This window comes from Capsicum annuum, chromosome 7, assembly GCF_002878395.1.
Source record: "Capsicum annuum cultivar UCD-10X-F1 chromosome 7, UCD10Xv1.1, whole genome shotgun sequence".
Lineage (NCBI taxonomy): Eukaryota > Viridiplantae > Streptophyta > Magnoliopsida > Solanales > Solanaceae > Capsicum > Capsicum annuum.
Genome location: NC_061117.1, coordinates 160,372,596 through 160,375,303, shown reverse-complemented (window position 1 = coordinate 160,375,303; position 2,708 = coordinate 160,372,596).

The following is a 2,708-nucleotide window of genomic DNA, read 5'->3' as shown; positions in this document are numbered from 1 at the left end:
ATCATAAATATCATTCTCTCCTCTTAAACTTCCAAACAAGAGAAATTTAGGTTTTTAAGGGATTAATCACTCAGCCACCAAACTCTGAATTTTTCTTCAAATTTCTTTGGTGTTCAGGCATGTTTCTCTTCCCTAACTTGATTTTAATATAAGGGCTTATGTTTAATCATTGTTCATATGAATTTGATATTGGGTTTGTAATTGGGTTGAGGATTCTAGATTACTTACTATTGGAATTGCTTTCCCCATGATTTGAATTTGATATTCATGCTTTGTATTATAGTTTTTGAATTAAATGGGTGCATTGTTATGGGAATTTGAAATGGAGAACATGGGTTTCCCCAACTTATTGGATTTTGGCTTGACAATGGAAATATCCTCAACTCACCTTCATGAACTTTGGTTTTAAATGTGGAATTTGCATGATTTAACTCATATTTAGAACTATTGCATTATATTAATGGACAAACGGATAAAAATTGATTTTAAAGGATTTTGTGGCATGGTTTGTATTTAAAATGGAACCTGGGAGTCAATTGGTTTAATTGGATTAGAATGGCTTAATTAGACTTAGCTTGCAAGCATAATCGGTATGATGATACCAATGGTCCTAGGTTAATGGATGGGATTATGTGTAAATATTTTAATTTGGGCTTAAAGGGGGTTCACTGTAAAAGTGGAGGTCTCGGGGGAACCAATACTATAAACTATGTTGCTGGTATAGGGTCTTTATGGCCGTGTGCATAGTTCATACATTATTTATTTTTGGGATAGTTGGAGCCATTTTATCTCTGGCCCTTTCTTAAATTTCCTCAGTTCGTACGGCTAACACGCGTTACGTCCCTTTTAGTAGGGGAAGCTAAACCCATATAGCTGTGGATGCCCTTAGGATGGATAGAGCTACACAATCCAAGTTAAAGGGTTTAAAATCTCATGTTCATGACCCTATACCCTACCCCGATATCTTTTATATGTATATATAATTGTGTACATGTGGTTTTTACTGATTTTGGACATGACATTACTTTATCCCTCTGTAACGACCCAGGACTACCCCCTAGTTGTCACACGGTGCTTATGACCCCGAAGGACCACAAGCTAACCCATGAATGATATCTGCTGTGAGCATTGAATAATAATACTGTAATTAATGCAGAAAATGGGCTAAAATGCCACAAGGTTCAAAAAATCTGAAATACTGATAAAATATAACATCTGTAAAACTGAATACTGATTGAAACTAGTCTGAAAAGCCTCTAACTGAAACTATCTGAAAGTGGAGTTGATGGGTTAATCCCCTAACTAACTCCATATACTAAAATACTGAGTCTACCGAGATAATGAAATAAAAGAATGTCCTTGAATGATGAGGACTCACTGCTAAATATACTACTGCTAGCTGAATCTGAATCTTCTATGCGTGGTCGGGAACCTGATCGTCTGAACCTATGATATGAACGTAGAAAAGTATGCGTCAGTACGTGGGAATATACTGGTATACTAGATGAGGAAAGGTTGAATGCAAGGGTTCATATGCATGAACAATAACTGACTAAATGATATAGAATAACTGAATATAAGAGTACATGTATACTATAACTGAGCTTTTCTAAAGCTAAGTACTGAGTTCTGATAACTGTATAACTAATATCTAAAATTACTGATACTGATTGACTGTGTCTGACAGTCCTGATTCTGTAAAATTGAGCTGAGTTCTAAATTGAAGACTGAAACTGTGGGAGGTAATCATCTAACCGACATGCCCCAAATAAGAGAAGATAACTGAGCTGGGGTCCAATCTGTAACCCCAATTGGAAGGGTGTCAGTACCATGCCACGGGTAAAGATAACTGCTGTGGATTAGTCCTAAATAGCGGATGACCCCTTGTAATGCCCCGATTCTCGAGAACCGGAACGCCACACGGTGCTCATGATCCCGAAGGATCACAAGCTAACCCTTTTTCTGATATCTGTACCTGTTCACTGCATAATATAATAAAATACATGCGAAAATTGGCTAACACTTGCCATAAGGTTGAAAATCTAGAAATATACAATACCTTAAACCACACACTAATACATCTGTCTGAAAAGCCTCTACACTGCCTGAACTGTGGAGTTGAAGGGACAATTCCCCTAACTAACTCCGTCTACTAAAATCAAATACTGTAATAACAACATCCTCGGATGATGAGGACTCACTGCTGCAGCCACTGCTGCTATACAAGTGACTTCTAAGATGCTCCAAGTTTAACTCCTCTGAACCTATGGTTCCTCAAAATAAAAGAACACCATAGCGCGAATGCGTCAGTACTAAGATGTACTGAGTATGCAAGCAGGGAAGACTAAATGCAAGGGCTTATGCATGAACATTTAATCAACAGAATAATCATGAAAATAACAAACGAGTACACATATATGAATGCACAGTTCACAACCACTATAACAATTATAACAACTCCAGATACCACAGCTCGGATACCACTTTACTATCCTCAGAACTCACTACTGTACTGGGGTACTGCATTACTGAATCACAGAAAACCAACACTGATCAATCGAATACACTCACACCCCTGACTCCTGAAGATTTATACTGACACAGAAACCGTGGAAAGTAGTTACATAACTCACCATGACTCCTCATAAGCATCTGAATATGCGGGGGTGCATACAATAATTTAAATAATATCTTTGATCTCGTAAAAC